The sequence below is a fragment of the Crocodylus porosus genome, unplaced genomic scaffold (assembly GCF_001723895.1).
Source record: "Crocodylus porosus isolate Cpor-Errol unplaced genomic scaffold, CroPor_comp1, whole genome shotgun sequence".
Classification (NCBI taxonomy): Eukaryota; Metazoa; Chordata; order Crocodylia; family Crocodylidae; genus Crocodylus; species Crocodylus porosus.
Window position 1 is genome coordinate 12,907,298 of NW_017728923.1, and position 20,660 is coordinate 12,927,957.

Below are 20,660 nucleotides of genomic sequence, written 5' to 3' on the forward strand. Positions count from 1 at the left end.
GCCATGGTGGGCCGGCTTATCCTCCATTGAATATTTAGGGTATAAATATTTATTATGTACACACAGCCCCCACTAGGTCTCGGTCTCTCTCTCTCAGTATTCCCCCAGCAAGCACATACATTGTAACTGTTTGTAAAATCATTATTAAAAACTTAGAAGAAGTCTCATGGTTTAGTTTTATCATAGCACTATCCTGGTTAGCTGAGGTACTGTTCCAAACCCCTTCAGATGCCTTTTGTCCATGTTTTATAGCAGCTGGCACAGTTTCTTTACCGCTTCCTCAGATATGCCAGATTCTCTGATTTTATTCATAGATTCATAGATGTTAGGGCCGGAAGGGACCTCAATAGATCATCGAGTCCGACCCCCTGCATAGACAGGAAAGAGTGCTGGGTTCAGATGACCCCAGCCAGAGGCTTATCTAACCTCCTCTTGAAGACCCCCAGGGTAGGGGAAAGCACCACCTCCCTTGAATGCAAGTGCTGCATAAACCCTACCCAGAGTCCTGTCTCTGAATGCTATCTGAGTGGCTTTGAAAGAACTTGGCTGTATGAGCACTGTAGCTCTAATATGATCATCCCATTTTCTATCATGTGAGGGTTTGGTACTGGGGTTTCCTCTGAAGCCAATGTTTATTCCCTAGAGTTCACCCTCCTCCAACTCCCCCCAGAAAACGTATTGTTCTACAAATAGTTCTTCTGTTATTTATGGTTTATGTTGAGATTGGGAAAGGTTACAGTTGGGTTCTGGATTAATTTGAAACCCCCAGCTCAGAGTCACTCTCAGAGGGCCTGATTTCCCTCACACTTACATCAGTGTCATTTTACCCACCTCAGCAGAGCCATTCCTGATTTTCACCAGCACTTGTATCAGAATCATGCTGTCACAAAGCAAGAACATGCAAGAAGCTGCAAAGAAAATTTATAAACATCTCTAGTCCCAAGAAGCTATGGGTAGCTTTGTTGCTGGAAAAAAACAAAGCAATTGCTGATTGTGTGAAACTGTCTGTTGGCTTCAATTACAAGGACGGTAATACAGACATAAATAGTTGTTTACACAAAGCAAGAATGGAGAAAAATGAGCATCTTCTCATGGTTCAAATGATAGAGCATTGCTCTTCCAACATCCCCCTAAGTTAAATTTAGAGACAGATCCAGATTTTCAGGAAAATTATTTCTTCTTCCCTCCTTTGGTAGAGTAATGGGTGATACAATCTCTTTCCATAATTAATGTCATTGAAAAGAAGATGATGAAAACATGAATAAGGAGGAGGATCAGATGCTCACAAGCATGCATAGACTTGTAATCATCCGTCTTTTCTTCCAAAAGTAATTTAAGAGTGCTGTAAATTCAAAGGCTTATCTGAACCTTCTGAATCATCAATAGCATTAACATATCAGCACTGAATATACCCGCTTAGGTGAATAGTTCCTGCTTAATCTGAGATAACTTCGGAATTACTAAGTACCATGATTTTTCTAGAGGATGAGAGATCACCTTGCAGAAGACAGGTGAATAGCAAGTTGAGTGACTCCTTTAAAAGATATTTAGAGGAAATGGGTTTAATGTTTAGGAGCAATATATTGGCCATGGGGAAGTTACAGTGAGTGTCACCAGTCTACAGCACTCTATTCAGTGGGGATCCAGGCAATGGGAAGTTCTTTCAAGAGGGTGGCAACAGCAAAATGCCCATAGCCTCTGCTCTTGTATAGGGCCTACGGGTGGCCAGTTTATATCAACAGGTCATCCGTGATTATTTGCTATTCTCATCTAACAGGGACTGAACATGAACCCTATCAGTAAGTTAAAGCAGCCCTTTTTATGGCAGAATACTTAATGGAGGTTAGAAGTAACTTTCAAACAGTGGGCATACATCAAGCCCACAATTCACATTACCAAGCAAAAATGGCAAAACATTGCTCCTGATCAATAAATCATTGATCATCAGGGAGGCAAGAGACTAAATACCAATAAGTTTGGAGAACAGAGCTAGCCTCCTGATAGGGGACATGCCTACACATAAGTTTCTCTCCCTCTCACCCTGCTGGAATTGTCTTTCCCTTTGGTGGAAGCAGATGTCTTTCTGCCTAGAGATTACAGTCAATTTAAGTGAATGGGGCAAGGAAAACTGCATAAAAAGCGCAGTTCATCAATAAATACAATCATACAAAAAAACCTGGATATAATCTTATAGTTACTGTGGCTGTGTCTACACAAGACACTGACTGCACAGTAGCCCAAGGCTACTGCACAGTAGCACCATATGGTAGAAACCATGATGCAATGCTACTGCGCAGTAGTCTTGGGCTACTGCATAGTCACTGTCACAAATAAGCTGTTCATCAGTGCTACTGGGCAGTAACTCAGGTAGCTGTGCAGTCATTTAGTACTTGTTTATAAAAAGTACTAAATGAGTGCGCAGTAATGACTACACAGTCTGTGTCTCATGTAGACGCAGCCTGTTTTGCTCAGGTCTCCTTATTACCCAATTCAAAAAACCTGACCATTTCCAAACAGATGGAAAGTCATCAAATATATCACTGACTTCAAAAAAGATACCATCTGTACACTGGCTCACATCTCTTTTCAACTTCCCTCCGCACCATGATGGTTAGTCTTAGAAAGGAAAGTGGAGTAAGACAGGCCACTGCTCCCATCCCCTTCAAGCTGTTTCCATGAATCTGCTCACTCCTAGGAGAAAGGACCGTAGCAATCTGAACATCAGCTGCAAAACCCTCAACCTCAGAATTGTCAAAAAATTCCAGTTTATTTCCAGACTTGACAAGGGGAAATGCCGTGGGTTTAGCCAACGACCAGCAAAATCTTTTCTTCTTATAGTTTAACAAAATTATAGGCCACGTTAGAAAACAATAAACCTGGGTTAGCAGCAAGGATTTTTGTGGGTGTTATCATTTATTGGACCAGCTATATAGTTGGGAGGAATACGGACAAACTTTCAGGAATGAAGTATACTTCCACAGGTCTCTTAGATTTGGGGTAGCCTCTCTGAAGCTATATGTACTTAAAAAAAAGAAGCACCCAATTAACTTAAACTTGTTCTTATGTTAATTCAAAATAAAACATATGGGCCACTAAAAATGATTCAGGGAGCAACTCTGAAGCAAACTTGTAACACTACATTCCATTGCAATGTATTTGCCAAAGTAGAGGTGTTAGCAGTAGGTGGGAGCCCTGGGCTATCTTGGATAATTACATATTATTTGCCAACCTTCCCTCCCTGTAGCTTCAACTGGGTAACTTACTCTTCACTTCCCAGACTTCGGTGGTTGTATTATCAGTCACTTGTGTGCTGCTTGGGGGCTCCTGTAACCTGTGAAGCAGTTTTCTGTTCCAGTCTGGTAGTGCTACATAAAGGTAAGTGTTCTTGTACTGAAGGGGATTGAAATGACGCATGCTGTTTTGGAATAAGCTACGAAATGCAGAAAAGTAGATGGAATGGGTTGAAACAAACAATAATTCTGGGAGCATGGGATTGTAATGGTTATAAATGCTGATTGTTTAAATGCAAAAATCTCTCCCTGTTATTACTCCCTCTGGGTCTAATACAGGGGTGGGCAAAATATGGCTCATGGGCTGGATCTGGCTCAAATGATTCTACCCAGCCCACAGCATGTCCCTTGGACCTGCCCAGCCCAAGTCTAGGGGCTGTGGCATGTACAGCTGGTCCTGTTCAACTGATAGCATGATCTGCTCTTCACATGTCCCTGGGGCAGACACTAGTTTTGTAGGCTGCCTGTCCCTATGGTGGGTGCCAGTTCCGCAGGGAGCAGATCATGGCTCTACCCTGGGCCCCCAGGCTGTCATTACCCCCTAATCCTAGCCCTGACCCCAGCCCTATCCACCTGTCCCGCTCCCGGACACCACTCCTCACCCACCCGCAGCCCCATCCCATCTGCCCAGCTGAGCACCCCCTGCCCATGGATGGGGGAGACAGGGTGCTGGGCCAGCCTCCATGGAGACTGCACCCACCTGCTCTGTCCACCACCCCCAGTGGTGGATGCATGGTGGGCATGCCCAAGCCTGGATAGGATAGGATTTATTGGCATCTCCCAGCCCCCCAGCCCTGAGCTGTGCAGTGTAAACATCCATGACCGGGTGCCAAGGCTGTGTCAGCACCGCCTTCCCACCTCAACAGCTCACCAAAACTTCTGAAGTGGCCCTCCAGTCCGGAGAATTGCCCATCCCTGGTCTAGTAAAGCTCTTCTAAAACAGATCAGAAAAGGGTACTATCAAAACTAATTTTTGATTTGATGAAAATGCAGGTGTAAAGAGATGGGGAAAAGCATTTAACCAATCCACTGTGTGAAGGAAGTCGTGCTCAAACGCAATGAACATTTCTAATTCTGTAGGAAGTGTATGGTTATTCACAAGCATTGGTTAAAGTATTAATAAAACCACATACAAATGCTACATGAAAAATTGTTTACTGCTTTGCAAGTTTTAAAGCAGAGGGCAAATTTAATTATAGACATTATTTCTATAGCTAATAAATATAGCTGCATCTGTTTCCTGTAACCAATCATCAGAGGGGCTGTCTATTAGGATAGTTGAAGCACTGAGGCTTACAAATGAAAGAACACAAATGTCAGATATTAAGGTGGTAATGAAATTACATGATTTAATGTATAATGCTAGCCTTAATTCATGCTGCTGCAGGAGTGAGGAAGGATAAATTAAGGATGAAGACTCAGCCTGAGTTTGACATTTCCTACTGTTTTCTGGTCTGCTCAAATCTTAAGATCAGGTGAAACCAGGGAATAGCAGTCTACCTTTAGTACTTATTTGGCCTTCACCAACATAGTATCTGAGCATTTCATAATTTTTACTCTGTTTACACTGTCTTCCCAGTGAGGCATGGCAGTACTATTATTCCTCACAAATCAGTAACGGTGATTCAGTGAGGCTAACCAACTTGGCCAGATCACAAGGGATATTTCTGGCAGGGTAGGCCTCGATCTCCCAGAGTCTTGACTAGTGCTCTAATGACTGATCCCACCTTCCCCTCTGGAAAATTGGATCTTCTACTTTTGGTATCAAAATTTGGGAGGGAGTAGTTTTGATGGCCTGATCCTCAAGTGAGGAGTACTTCAATGAGAAAAGTCAGTCACACAAGTGCAGGTTCTGGAAACTAGTACAAAAAATTTATGGAGAATAAGGAATCTTCTGAAGAGAACAGGATGATCTGTTTGAAAGGGGACTAACAGGCTGGAGGGAGATTAGTGGAGATCCTCAAGGATTGGCCTTGGGACCAATCTTATTTAACACTGGGAGCATCCAATAAAATTAGCAAAGTGAGTGAGTTACTATATTATATAGAGAGAATGGGATAACCCAGAATGCTGTAGTAATAGGAACAGGCTAAACATTTATAGTACCAAGTACAAGGCAACATAGGGATTAAAAGCAAGAACTTCTGGTATATAGTCGACTACAGGACTAGTAGGAGCCATCAGTGTGATGGAACCATCAAAAAGGCACATTATGACATGCTTAGATACTAAATTGATGAGGGCCAAATAAGTACTATAGGAAGACAGATGCACACAGTTTTCACTTGATCTTAAGGTTTGAATGAATCAACAAAAAGCAAGCCAAGTCTTCATCCTTAATTCATCCCCTTCTGTGCTCCCATAGCAGTATGTATTAGGCAAAGTATTTCCAGTATAGATAGAAAAATATAACGCCATTTTACAAGGCACCCACAGGATTTCATATGGAAAACCGTTTACAGTTCTGGTCACCCATCTTCAGGAAAGATGAACTTAAACTGAAAAAAGTGTAGATGACCAATAGAGTGCATCCTCTGAGAGCTTGCAAGCCTTGTTTGCTCAGCAAAATGAAGGCAGAGAGGAGGTAAGATTTCTTTCCACAAATACATCAATAGATAAACATCAGAGAACTGTTTAAGCAAAGAAAAGTGTGGCACAAAAAATGGGTATAAATCCAGCTGTGAAAAAAAATCAGGCTGATAACAAGTAGTAGTTTTCTTACCATCAGAGGAGTGAGATTCTGGAAAAGCATCCAGTAAGAACAACAGGGTAGAACAGAGGTGACTGGTGCCTCCCGAGTCTGGGGGGGCACGATTGTGGACTGGAAGCAGCCAGCCTGGCACACTGCAGACCACCGGCCAGAACACAGGTAAAGCTACCTCCACCTCCCCAGATGGCAGGGGGAGCGGGGGTCCAAACCTCAATTGCGGGGCTGTGGTTTGCTGTCCTGAGCAGTGCTGAGTCAGGGGCTAATCTTGGGAGGGGAGGCATGTGCCCCCAGTCACCTGTGATAGAAAACCTACTTTTAGGTTTGGAGCTTGATCAGATCATAAACAGGATTATGTGACATGGTATCTCAATAGAAAGGGACTAGACTCAGTAAACCAGGAGGTCCCTTCTAGCCCTGTGTATCTGTGAGTGTGGACAAAGGTACCTTTCAGCTGCTTTAAAAAGGAAGGTGAAGTAGTTGCTTGGGAGTGTGCAATAGCTGTTATGATCTAGACGTTTGGCCCATAGTAATGCAAATTAGCTAAATTGTGCTTTGATCCTGAATGAAACAAAGTTCTGGTTAGAGTGGCTTTGCTACACTTGTATGGCTACAGAACCATGCAAAGGTAACAGTTGCATCACAACTGCTTGTATATCTTTTGAGAGCAACACAACCATTACATCTATCTATGCTCTATAAGTGCATATTTGCAGGATCAGGCTCCCAATTTGCATGCCAAAGTGCTGCAGCTGTGTGCAAGTCTGGTAGCTAGGCAACCTGTCCTGTGGGTGCACTATTATGGTAACTGCACACTTTTTAAAAAGAAACCTTTGGGTTTTTGTTAACACTGAAAATATTATAGAGGATAATAAAGAGGATTTCTTTTGGAGCTTTTTTCCAAAAGAAGTAATGCAAAATAGCTTTCCCAGCTCAACAGAGCCAAAATGTAATACCACAATCTTCAATACATGCTCCTTCTTGTAATTTTGGCTGAATGGTGACCCGAGAAAGGGCACCTGGTGCCTGAAAATGTGTCCAGCAGCTTTTCTAACTATGTAGTTGGTCCAAAAAGAGATATCACAAAAAATCCTTGCCTTTCACATACATAAACATATATGCATGGTATCAACATGGTTTGTTTTATTCTGTGTGGCAAGGGAGAAGTCCAGTTTGGATGGTCATCATTTAAAGTCAGTCAAAGTTCAGGGTATCTCATATATGCTGCTGGAAGTGATAAACTAGAAAGGACACAATGCATTAGCAGTGCGTGCTGGCAGGATGCCAAGAAAGTGGTTTAACAAATGACAAAGTGTTGGTGGTATTTCCTGTCCACCGTACAATAGATGATTGTCTGAAGGCAGTAGCGATGTGTAGGGGGATGCACATGCACCCCCCAAGAGCGCTGATGCACCAGCTGCACTCATTGCTTAGGTGATGGGCTGTGGGGGGCAGGCAGGAGCACTGGTATCCCCCTGCAAGCACCGGCCAATTGCTGCAGCCACTGCTGGAAGTGGCTGCAGTGATCAGCTGTAGGGGTGCCCCCGGGCAGTGAGATGGGTTGTGGGGTGACTCCCCCCACTTGGTAGAACTGGTTGCGGAGGGGGGCACATGCCCCCCCTGACTAAGGTGACACCAGTCGCCCGTGTCTGGAGGCTTTTAGAATTCTTCATGTGCATGACTGCCATATATTTCTTGCTGTAATGTTTAAATGTAGTTACAACCCCAAAAATATTGCAAGCTCAGTCTTCGAAAACGCAAGTCACCAACGGACTAAAAAATAGTTTTTCTCAAAGCTTCTATTCTACCTGTTTTAGAATCTGGTCAAGTTCTCATAAAGGTAATGTCAAATCTCTTGCAGACATCAGCAAGAGCAATGTAGGGACTGAATGCTTTCCCCTCAGTCCTGTGCTTCGCAAGATGCAGCCTGACACTGGCATACTCTTTTAGACTATTTCCCTGTCTTCTTGCTGTCTGACATGACACAGCCCTCACCCTCATTCCTAGCTATTTTGCAGCTAAAACACAGAGCCATTCCTTAAAATCAACTTTATATACTTTTTCCCCTACATTTCCAACTTATCACCTCTCAGTCTTCTGGGTTTTTTTGCAAATGGGCCACATCTGTGGACTCCAAGATGAACATGAGTTGGCAGCGTGCAAAGTCATCAGCAGAGCTAACGGCATTTTATCGTGAACCAGGGAGGTGATACTTCCCCTCTATTGGATGCTGGTCAGACCGCAGTTGGAATACTGTGTCCAGTTTTGGGTGCCACAGTTTAAGAGGAATGTGAATAACCTGGAAAGGGTCCGGAGAAGGGCCACTCATATGGTTAAAAGTTTGCAGGCCAAGCCCTATGAGGAGAGACTAGGGCACCTGGACCTCTTCAGCCTCCACAAGAGAAGGTTGAGAGGCAACCTTGTGGCTGCCTATAAATTCATCATGGGGGCGCAGAAGGGAATTGGTGAGGCTCTACTCACCAAGGCGCCCCTGGGGGTTACAAGAAATATTGGCCATAAGCTAGCAGAGAACAGATTTAGACTGGACATTAAGAAGGACTTCTTCACAGTTAGAGCAGCCAAAATCTGGAATGGGCTCCCAAGGGAGGTAGTGCTCTCTTCTACCCTGGGGGGTCTTCAAGAGGAGGTTAGATAGGCATCTGGCTGGGGTTATCTGAACCCAGCACTCTTTCCTGCCTATGTAGGGGGTTGGACTCGATGATCTATTGAGGTCCCTTCCGGCCCTAACATCTATGAATTTATGTACCTACAAACATTTAAATACAATTTATTCATGAGAATAGTCTCATTGACTTCAATGGAGCAGAGACAGGCCAGTGCTGAGCCATAGTGAAAATCCCACTTAAAGTCTATAATTTAACATGAAAGAGATCAACAAAAACAACAAAAATCCCCAGTTAAATACAAAAAAGTAATACACATTTTCATCACGTCAGTCCCCAATCCAGCTTTAACAGAAATATCCAATTACTAGTTCCAATTAATCTACTGCCTAAAATAAAACACTGAGGCAGAAGCAGAATTAGTCAAGGTCTAGTTAGCACTGTAGGCTATTACAATCTGTATCTACCAGATCCTATTTTCCCTTTGCCCTCCTTTCCCAAATATCACAAACTCCACCAAATCTTGGGGGGGGGAGGGCAGTAATCAGGCAGATTTTCTTATGTGTGTTGTATTGACAAGGTGTGTGTGGTCTCTGATGAGCAGGGACCCAGGTTTTCTGTTTACATAGGAAAATGTGGCAAAAATGCAGGTTTTCCCTTTTAAAGGAGAAAATCTGAGCAGGAATGCCTTACACCTTGGTGGCCATGGAAGCACAGCGCTCCCTCCCACACCAGGTCCTGTCCATTGGGGTGTGGAGGTTGCTTGTGCCTGGAGCTGTGGGTTCAGAGTGAAGGGCAACGGCATGGCAGGAGCAGGACACCAGTATATCAGGACTGCTCAGTGCCACCAGACAGTGGGGGGACAGCCATAGCTGGACTCACAGCCTGGTGAGTGAAGGATGAGTGAAGGGAGCAGGGGAACTGATTTTCTATGATAAAACTAAAATCAAATGCCAAAATATATAGGTATTTAGAATGTATTTTATTATAATGATGGAAGCCTACCAGTACCTCAAAATTGCTTTAAAATTGTAAACATATCAATACAACATTGTGTTCAGTTGATACACAAACACACATATTATACATGAAGGAGACACAGAGAACGCAAGGCATTTCATTTTAATCATGGAAAGATACAATTTTGGGGTTTTTAGTCAGAGATTTTTTTATTTCATCAGACAATTTTGGAATTTTAAACAGAGAAAACCAGGATCTCTGCTGATATGCCAATGTTATGCTGTAACCATTTACACTGCTTTTATCCCTGTATGGGTTATATTACACTTTCTGCATATATCTTTATGATTTTGAACATGTGTTATCCAAATGAAACGAGGAAGGTATACTTAAGGAAAAGAAAGGAGGCAAAACTGTGAGGTGTCTTTTGTCATTGTGTCCTGAGGCAAGGACAATTGCCAGTCCCAATCACAGACAGAAAAAGCCGCTGGTGGAATGAGCCCACAAGTTATTGTCAGCTTGTAAAGGGAAAAACAACCACACAATAGCAAAGGCATTGGAGCAAAACAGCCCATTAGCCAGAGGAGTGCAGTCCCTGGCAAGAAATGCATTTCTAGAGAATTCTGAGAGTCACGAGTAAGAACCTACTTCATTTTGTGGAAACCACGAAACCAGGCATTGCTCACAAAATCACCAACAAAAAAAGTTACTAAAACCATGTGCTGGTTGTCGTGGCCCAGCTGGTTGTTCTGTGTCTGCAGCCCACAGAGAAGAGAGGAGCCGCCACTGGTGCAAAGGGGAGTGGCCAAGATGGTGGTCAATTAGCAGTGAGGGCCAGGGTTATATGACAGACAGCCCACTCAGCCAATCAGTGGTGAAAGGTGAGGCCACTGGGGTCCCATGACCAACCAGTGGCAAGGGGTGGGCTCACTGCAAAAAGTCTGTGCAATTGGCTCCATGTGCCATGAGCAGCTCACGAAAATCCCTTTTGCATGCCATGACTTAGATCCCTACTCATGGTATTGGGACTGTGATGATGCAGGGAGGCTGGCTTGAAGATATTTTAGAGGTTTTCTGTGAGATAACTCTGGTCTTTGCATTTTTTGAGGCTTTGGAGGAATCCAGGCCCCCAGCAGTCTGGGCTGGCAAGATCAGCAGGAAGACAGTTCTCTGAAAATACTAGCAGGTCCCTCTGAAAGACCAGGTGGTAGTCAGCTGAGACAGTAAGAAATGCATCTTTTTGTTTTGTCTCTAGCTTATGAAGTTTTTCTTGTATCATTCTTTTCTCCTATATAATGAATCCTTTTGTTACCTTACTGGTTGCCTATGGTAAAGAGTGATCTCTGGGCAACTGAAATTCCAACCTAACCCATTCTACAAAAAGCAGGACCTAATATTTCTTTCACAACCCACAGGGAATGCACTTAGAGCTGACAGATAGTCCCTTGTTGCAGCTGCGAGGTCTGGTGTGCAGGCAGTGGGGTGGAGTTTCATGGGGATTAGCAGTTACCCCAGGGCAAACCTTGGTCAGTTCCTTGGGATAAGCAATGGGACAGGGAGAGAAACTTATGCTTCTGGGGATGCGCCACAGATGTGTTTGTGAGACCAGTATTAATCCATATGAGCTTACATAGGAAAAGAGCCTTCTGATAGTAGGGATCTTTAAGAACAGAAAACATAACAAAATATAATGATTTAAAGCTGAAGCTAGACGCATTGGGCACCTATACATGAGCATGGAGGCTGCTCCAACATGCTGGCATTCCAGCACATTGGAGCATGGCCATGACCACACTCCAGCAGCCTCCTGCTTCTCCTGTATCAGCGCCCCCGTGCTTAAAAATGGCAGCGGAGGTGCTTGAACTAAAGCTCATTGAGTGACTAAAGCTCATTGAGTGAAATCTAGTTCAAGTGCCCCTGACACCATTTTTAAGCGCTGGAACGCTGATACACGAGGTGTGGCAGTGTTTTAATTAGAATGGCTTTTGGAGCTGCTCTGATTAAAGCGCTGTCCCACCCCCGGCGCACGGGTGAAGGTGCCCAATCGGATTGGAAATAAGGCACCATGGAGATCGTAATTAATAACTCACACAACATATGCAGATGCATTGGGATGTTTCCCCCTCTTGAAGTCTTTAAATCAAGACATCATTTATTTTTAAAAGATATACTATACCTGAAACACTGATGCAGTTCGCTGGACCAAATTTTAGCGCCTGTGTTATGCAGGAGGTTAGATGATCATAATGGCTTCCACTGGCACTGGAACTTAGGCGTGTATGAATTATCACCTCAACACATTTTATTTCATCAAAATAAATTGCAAAAAATGTCACTTTGATCTGAAATATTCAGGATAAAAAAATAAAACAAAACCCTCAGCACAAGTAATGACATGTCTTCAAGTGATTCCTTTCTATGCCTGCTACTTTGAAATACATTCAGCTACAACTAGATAGAAATGCTGCATTTTGGAGACACGGAATTGCCCTGCTTTAACAAACACAATACCACAAACAAAAAATCCTGCAAATACTTTAACAATAAATTTCACGGCAGAGGGATAATTTTGTAGATAAACCAAGACCCCAATCCCACAGCTCACTGCATGTGGATGGCCCCTGGCTGACCCATCAAGCTCTCTTCTGCCTAGTTGCAGAAATTTTGCCACAACAGCTACACCTGAGATTTCAACATTTTTTTTAACACAGCCTTCTTCTCCATCAAGCCATCAGCCCCAGGGCATCCCAAATCACCATCCTTGTTCAAAGGCTTACTGGAATCTTTCCCATTTTTGCTCTTTCAGGAAGTTACCACCTGCCAGTTCCATTTGCTGCTTTCTCCTGCAGGGCCATCAGCTCAGCTTGTTGCTCTACTTTACCCAGTGCTTGCCCCACATTTCCTTCCCTAATAAATTAGTATGTAGCTAGACAGCTCTCCTAGGGCTGGTGGAGCCAGGAGCAAACTCCAGTTACAACTCTGGATGTTGGAAGTAATACTTATGCTATGGGGTTTGGACTGTGCTAGAACATGCTAGCTGAGCACTGGCACCACAGTGCACGAGGCCTGCAAAAGTAGCATATTGTTACACACATGCCAAAATAAAAGGAGATTTTGAATTAGACAGCAAGTCCTCCTGTTAATGCCCCAGATAAGCTCCTTTGGAAGCTTGTGCCCAAGCTGCTTTCCAGTTCTCTTTACTCCTTTGCTTCAAGATGCTTTATGCTGTCCTAACATAGAGATGCACTGACTTCTTATAACTTCTGTAAAATTCCAGACCAGCTGCAAACCAGGCAAATTCAGGGCAACTATTGCACCTCAGCTGCTGAAACTCTACAGCCAGTAGCTTTTGTGCTGTATGGCTCAAGTGAATTAAGTGTAGGATTCCATGCTAGCGAGATGAGTGAGTCACAGACTAAGTCACTTACTGACTCTTTGCCTCAGTTTCCCTATGCATTTAGTGGAACCAATTATATCTGTCTACTTCAAGGTGGGGCAAGGATTAGTCAGTATTTGCTTGCATGCAACTTTGAATATATAGTGCTCTCCCAATTTACTAAGCACTGTTGTCAATTATTCCTACCTCCTCTGCATCATCATCAGTGCCTTGAAAAGCCTCACCTGGATACATGGCATTAATACGTAGTATTAATCAATAGGATAATGAGGCACTCCTCATCACATTATTTCTCCCAAACTTCCAGGGTTTCCTCATACTACAGGAAGTGTCAAGCTGCTTTTGAGACTGTGTTTGCATTCTCATCTTTGAAATTCTGTCCTCTCTTGGTTTTCCTGATTCTCTTCTTTCCTGGATCTCATCTTACTTTTCACATTGCCCCATCTCTCCCACTTTCAGTAGTGGCAGTCTCCACAGGACTGCACTACTGTCCACTGCTCTTTTTTCCCTTTCCTAAAATGATCATATGTGAACATGCACCATCAGCTACTACCTTTGTGCTATGGCATTTAAGAGCTTCTCTATGTTGCTGATTCTATTTCCTTCATTCAGTTCCACATATAGACTAATCTTTCCAACATCTCCTCCTTCCTGTTCTGACTCATTTCTTAACACTGTCAACACTTAACTTCTGATTTTCCCTCCAATTTCCCCTATGACTCCATTGCCTTTACTACTACTACCTTTACCTATACCAATAGTGCCCAACCTTTTCACCCTGCAGGCCAGATGGGCAGTACCAGGTCCACCTGCAGGCCAAATCAGGGCAATGGCTTTGATCCAGCATGTGGAGTGGGTGTGGAGGGGACCCAATCCAGGTGCAGCAGTTGGGACAGCCCGACTCCAATGCAGTTGCATGTGTGTGGTGTGGAAGTGAACTGACCTGATCTAGACATGTGGGGGGCAGAAAATCAGCATGGCCCCAATCCAAACATGTGGGGTGGGGGGAAGGGAAAGCAGTTCAGCCCTAACCTGAACACATGGAGTGTGTGGGGAGGAGCCCAGCCCCAGTATGGGCATGCAGGGGGAGAGGCCCAACCCCAATCCAGGTGCAGGGGGTGGGCCTAGGCATGATCTAGCTATGTGACAATGGCCTGGGCAGGGCTGGATCTGGACATATGGGGCTTGGTAACTTGGCAGTAGGGGAAGGGTGATAGTGCTAGTTACCACTGCTTCCCCACTGCCAAATTTCCTGACTTACGGTGATTCCAGAGGCTGGGTGCCATGGTGTAGTGGGCAGATTCAACCCGTAGGCTGCAGGTTGAGCACCTCAACCTACGCCATTGCCCTCATCACTGTCTGAACCTCCAAGCTACATCTAAGCCTTTCCTTCTTCACCTAGGTTATTTTTAAGATTCAGCTTTCTCTTTCTCTCTAGATAGCTAAAGCCTTTGTACAGGTCCCACATCAAGCCCTGCCTAGCTTACTGTCATGTCTTGTTTTGGACTTCTTGATACACATCAGCTCCCAAAACCATATAACCCATAGATGTTAAGATCTCGTGACTATGTCATCATCTGTGCCTGGGATTGCAAAGATGCCTGCATCACCCAAACTATGCTAAGAGCTGATGATTGCTGGACTGATCACCAACTCATTTGCTTGGTTATGTCATTCAGACTGGCTCCCAAATGACGGTTGCAGCAGAAGCAATGCTGACAGAAGATCAAGGACCCAAGAAAGCGAAATCTCTTCTACCAATGCCTCAATGAAAAACTGGTGAATTCCAATCAACAACAGTGGGAGAAGGTTAGCCACTGTCATAAATGCCTGTGAAGAGACATTTGGATTCTCTACCAGAAAACATCAAAACTGGTTTGATGGGCACAACCAAGAGATTCCCAGAGTTGATCAAGCACAAGGTCTTTTATGCTTGGCAAAATGACACCAAATCTAAGCAAAAGAAACTGAATCACCAACAGGCCAAAGTGAGAGGTCCAAAGGCAGATACACAATATGAAGAACAAATGGTGGGATGACAAGGAGAAGGAGATTCAATATCTGGCTGACATCTACAATAAGAATGGCTGCTTCAGTGCCACCAAAGCCATCTACAAGCCAAGCACTTAGGGACCTGTCCCCTTGAGACCTCAGAATGGAGACCTGATCAAGGAAAGAGGAGCTATCAATGCTCATTCAAAGGAGCATTTTGAAGACCTTCTCAACTGAGATTCTGCTATTGACAAGTGTTCTCAATGCTATCCCACAACATTCAGTCAAAGATGATCTTGGGATCCCTCCAACCCTTGGTGAGGTGAGGAAAACTATCAAGCAGATGAAGAACAAGATATCTGGAAGCGGATGGAATCCCCCCCTGAAATCTTAAAACACGGAAGAGAGGAACTCACATCACAGCTTCATGCCCTCATCTTAAGGATCTGGAATGAGGAGGAAATTCCATATGACGTCAGGAATGCTATGATTGTGACAATATTCAAGAAAGGAGACAAGTCCGACTGCAAAAACTACAGAGGGATTGCCTTGTTGTCCACCATAGGAAAGACCATTACAAGAATCATTCTGAACTGTCTCCTTCCACTTGCTGATGAGCTCTTCCCAGAATCTCAGTGTGGGTTTAGGACGTCAGTTGGCACAACTGACATGATCTTCACAGCTTGCCGGCTGCAGAAGAAATGTTGGCAACAATGTAAACCCCTGAACATAGCCTTTTGACCTCATAAAAACTTTCAACTCTGTCAGCTGAGAAGTGTTGTGGTGGATTCTTCTGAAGTATAGATGCTCACCAAAATTTGTCACCATTCTCTGCTGGCTCCGTCATGGTATGTGAGCAGCAATTCTCAGTAATAGATCTATTACAGATCCCATAGAGTTTAAAATGGGAGTTAAGCAAGGCTGTGTCATCTCTCCAACACTCTTCTCGATATTTCTTGCCACGATGTTACATCTGACTACCGACAAACTGCCAGCTGCAATGGAGCTAAACTACCAAATGAATGGTAAGCTGTTTAACCTCAGCTGACTCTGAGCCAAAACCAAGATCACCCAAGATCTCAATCATTGAGCTCCAATATGCTGATGATGCTGTAGTAGTGTGCGTTCACTCAGAAGCAGACCTTCAGGCAATTGTGAACGTCTTCACTGAGGCATACAAGAAAATGGGGCTGATGTTTAACATTCAGAAGACTAAAGGTCCTCTACCAAAACCAGCTCCTTACCAGTTCCAGTAATCCAGATCCACAAGACTCTGGAGAATGTTGAATATTTTGCTTACCTTAGAAGTCATCTCTCACAGAAGGCTGACATTGATGAAGAAATCCAACATCACCTCAAAATTCAAGTGGAGCCTTTGGATGCCTGAAGAAATGGGTGTTTGAAGATCATGACATCAGATCCAAAATAAACCATGAGCTTGATCAAGCAGTCATGATTCCTCACCTTCGTGTACAGAGATGAGATGTGGCCAACATACAGGAGACATCTAAAGTTGTTGTAGAAGTACCATCAACACCTCCTGTGGAAGATCTTCTGAATCCAGTGAGAAGAGAGACACACCAATGTTAGTGTCTATTGAGGTGATGATCATCTGGCATTAAATTTGCTGGGCCCACCATGTCATCCAAATGTCAGACTCCAGACTCCCACAGCAAGTTTTATTTTCCCAGCTCACCAAGGTGTATGCTCAAGAGGAGGGCAGAGAAAGCATTCCAGAGATGTCTTCAAGGCCAACTTAAAAAAATGCAACATTGATGTCAACTCATGGATTATTGCTTAGGACCTCTGCAAATGGAGGAAGTCTGCTACAGGGATCTCGCTACTTTGAAACCTCACGACAGCAAGAGATGGACAAGTGGGAGCAGCAGAAACAGCATGTCACAGACCAAATAAAAAATCCAGTGTGCCACCCGCCCCATACAGAATTACATGTCCAAGCTTCAATAGAGCTTGTTGATCCCATTTAGCCCCTCATTGGCCATCTTCAGACACACAGATAAGACAATCATGGAAGACAATCATCTTTGATTGCCGAAGAAGCTAAGATTCCCTCAGCAATCCATTGCTCATTATTCCTATTAGACCACAAGCTTCCCAGAAATCCTTCCATAGGCTTCTCATTTCACCCCAACACATCTGAGATATTTGTTCCCATTTTCAAGTCCTAGCCTACCCATTTGGCCTTGTTACTTTTGCCACCCCCACTTTTTTGTCAGTAGTGAAGCCAGCCTTGGCTGCTCATTTACCATCTTCCCACAAATATGTTTACACCTTGCTCCAGGTATGAAAAGCAGCACGGAATATTAGATGAAAGGCCACAGCTTTCTTCCACTAACCACCCCCTTCTTCTCTAATGTCTTAGGCCCTTTAGACATGTTCCTTTTAAGAAACAATTAACCTGTTGAACACGCTGTCAATAGTAGACCAGCCACACATTTGTGTTAATTTAAGGCGGGATAATACAGTAAATGAGTCACAAAGTTATTCCACATGTAATGTGCAACAACACTGTGGTTTGTTTGTATCATGCCTTAAGAACATGTGGCTGGCTGGGACTGGCCAATGACAGATCCTGACACGCAGCTGAGTGCCAGGATCCTGCATGGGACAGCCCCAGAGTCTGTGACACAATTGTCACATATGCAATCAGTTAGGGGCAGAATTAATCCCTGAACCCCAGAGTCTCATTTGGCCCCCAGAAGCTCACTGCACCTTAGACATATAAAGGCTTTATGTGCAGCTAGGTCTTCATATGTGATTTTATGACCTCTGTGGCACCCAGGGTCAAGAAGCTTCTCCCCAGTCTTGAGATTCCTGTGTATCACACATGGTTCTTAAAGGTCCCAATGTGATTGGATCCTGGGATTGGGGAGAGGGTCCTAAATCCCCGGGTTCCCATGCATCAGGACCTGTAAAAACTACATGTATATCCCGGGTGGTGCTTTGACAATCAGCTGATTGTAAGCTACGACTCAGGATTGCACTGGAGCCTGTTTCAGACCTTGGTTCAGTCCCTGGCCCCAGCTGGCAATCAGTTGATTGTGGGGAACCTCTTTCAACTTGCTGGTACAGGGGGAGCCCAGGATCTGATTTCCCATTCCAAAATCATGCATCTGCCATGCATGTACGCCATGGCAGGAGACGCAACTGTTGGGATTACAGCTCAGATCCCACCACGCCTTTAAGTTAGGGTCTGTCAGCAGCTTTAGAAATCACCCAGTTAGAATGACTCAGGTACAGCCCTGGATAATCAAGACTAATTCAATTTATAATAACACAAACATCATTGACACACACCTGACTATATCCCTCCTCAGTCTTCCTTGTCATTTTGTACTGTAACCTCCTTGGAGGAAATACGTCAGCTACATTTCTAGAATATGCAGTACATTAGGGCCCTAGGTAGGACAATATTAAATAATAATCCTGCCAAGCAGAATCTAGTCTTCTCCGTGAGGATCGTATTTTCAAAGGCAAAACCTGGACATAATGTGTGTCCTACAGTAAGTTTTTTGGAACACGGAAGACATCTTTTACAACTAACACTTATGATCAAGACATATCAAGACATACAGTCTATAACCACAGATATCTCATCTGGAATGCAAGAAGGGATATTGGGTAATGATGCATACACATGCTGCTAGAAATAAGAGATAATGACATTTAATCCCTTTAATACATGTAAATTCCAGGCTGGATTTTGTCATGTTGCAACATTGACTGTAGTAATATCCATTTCCTTTAACAGAAGTATATTTTGTTGGAACCTTCACCTGCTCCTATGTGAATTATTGACAAGACTCAAGAGAGCAGAAGCACCGTATTTGTTGCAACTGAAGTCTGTGCTGCACTGCAAATGAAACACACTTAGGCCTCTCTAATTCAATGCACATTAAAGGTCTCTTAGGTGGGCCAGATCATTGAGCAGCCTAGAACCAAATGTTTTGGACATGAAGAAGGGGCTTTCAATTACAGACCTGGCTTTGTTGCTTGTGGAAGGAATGATGGTCTTATAGATATATAAAACATATCAAGATAGGGCAGAGATGGAAGACTCCTGCCTGACTTTAACAAGTCTTTTAGGATATATCTAAACTGCAGCAGAAGTGTGCTCAGCTGCACAACTGAAAAAATACACCAAAAATACATCATTTCCACTCTGTCCGTGTCTAATGAGGCAACGAAGATGCCCTCAGTACCACAATCAAGACCCAGGTTTCCAGCATGTTCTAGGACAGTAGCTTGGGTGCTCCCCATGCCTCCTAAAGTCCTTATATCCAGAGTAGACCTGCATGGCAAGGAGCAAATGAGTGAAGATTATTTCCCCAAGGCATGACTAAGGAGACTGCCACTTAATCCCAGGGTACCTCGACCTTCCCATCAGCATAACTGAGAGAACTGGATTTCCTTCCTGGGCAATAATGTTTGGAGGAAGCAATTTTTTATGAGGCGTTAACCCACTAGCAACTATATGGATATACTTCTTGGGTACTAGAGAAAGTTCTTTTTCCAACAATAAATATTCAAAGCCTGTATGAATTTTTATAAAGTAGATGTAGAACAGTAGCCTGTTTGCAAAATATTGGTTGTAACTCTCTCTGCAAGAAGAAAAAAACAAAGGAAACAGAAAGAAATCTTTTATTAAACCAGCTATACAGTCTGGAAAGGTATTTCATTCTGTATTTTTATACAGTATTGGAGATAAATAAAATGTTTTTTCCCCTGGTATTTAGTGTAGGCTGTATCTGCTTCTTTCCCAGACCTGAGGAGTGCATTCTGTGCCTAAAAATTACTATCTCTCCCAAATATATAGCTGGGCTGATAAAAAGGTGCTACTAAACAAACTTTGCTTCTCTCGTATTACCTAAACCATCACAGTACTATAGCACTCTGACCTCCCGTAAAGATAGAGAAGAGGCCAGAGATTTTACCAGAAGATTCCTGAATAGGTTCAACAACTTGTAATTGGGCTGGAGCAGCAGCCAGCAACCTTTACAAGCTGCGGGCTGGAACAACCAAGCTTTGGTCTACTATGGACCAAGTGGCTTCAGCAGCACATGAGGCAGGGGGCTTTGCCTCTGCCTATGCTGGGGCCAGGGAGCTGGGAGCTACACCCATGTCACCACTATTTCCCCCAGCCTCCCATCCCCTGGCTGGGATGGAAATGCAGCTTCCATCCAGTGGGGAGATGCACTGAGGCTAGGCATCCATGTTGCTGCTGCTTCTCCTCCCCACTCTCCTGCCTCCCAGCTGCAGCTCACCGCCAGCTGGAAGTTGCATCCATACTGCAGCCTTGTGGGGAGAAGCAGCTAGAAGTTGCCCAGTCCCAGTGCAGTAGGTGGTTTTGCTGTACCTGGAAAGGGAGATTCCCTTCTCCCTAACCTTGAATGCTTTCTGAAGTTGAGGGTGGAGACTTGCCCATTGCACTACAGGCAGACACCTCTATGAGAGCCTACTACAGCCTCCCAGTGGGAGGATCTCAGCTACACACTTTATTTTATGGAAATAGGGGGATTTCTCCCTAGGTTGCTCCTTTGGGCTTTTGGCCACAGGCAAGAGAAAGGGGCCTCTGAGCGTAGGGATGCCCACCATGGATTTGGGAGTATCTGAAGCCCCAGACTGAAGAATATGGGAGGCAAGATACTTGCCAGTGGTAGTGTCACACA

General features: G+C 44.0%; 1 protein-coding gene across 1 annotated transcript in view; it reads left to right on the plus strand.

Annotated features, from left to right (window-relative positions):
* Positions 1-3,284: 3,284 nt before the first annotated feature.
* Positions 3,285-20,660, plus strand: part of LOC109313554 (lipopolysaccharide-induced tumor necrosis factor-alpha factor homolog) — a 33,444-nt gene continuing 16,068 nt past the window's right edge. Inside the window, exon 1 of the mRNA XM_019540169.1 lies at positions 3,285-3,375. The gene's annotated coding sequence lies outside the window, so the exon portion shown is untranslated. The remainder of the gene's footprint in view (positions 3,376-20,660) is intronic.